Here is a 230-nt window from a genome sequence, read left to right on the forward strand (position 1 = left end):
TCACTTCCTGCCGCGCGCACGCTCCTGCTCCCCCCCCCCCGTGCGCCCTCGCGCTCCTGTGCCACCGGTCAGCGCGTCCTTGTGCCCAATCCTCCAGGACAGGACATCCTCGCCGGCAACAGAAGGTGAATACCTTGTCAGAGAAAAAAAAAGATCCTTTTACGTTCCTCCGCGTGCTTGGTTATCATATTGCTTGGTTATTATGAAGAAAATAGGCTCAAAATGCTGGA

The sequence above is a fragment of the Amblyraja radiata genome, chromosome 17 (genome assembly GCF_010909765.2).
Source record: "Amblyraja radiata isolate CabotCenter1 chromosome 17, sAmbRad1.1.pri, whole genome shotgun sequence".
Classification (NCBI taxonomy): domain Eukaryota; kingdom Metazoa; phylum Chordata; class Chondrichthyes; order Rajiformes; family Rajidae; genus Amblyraja; species Amblyraja radiata.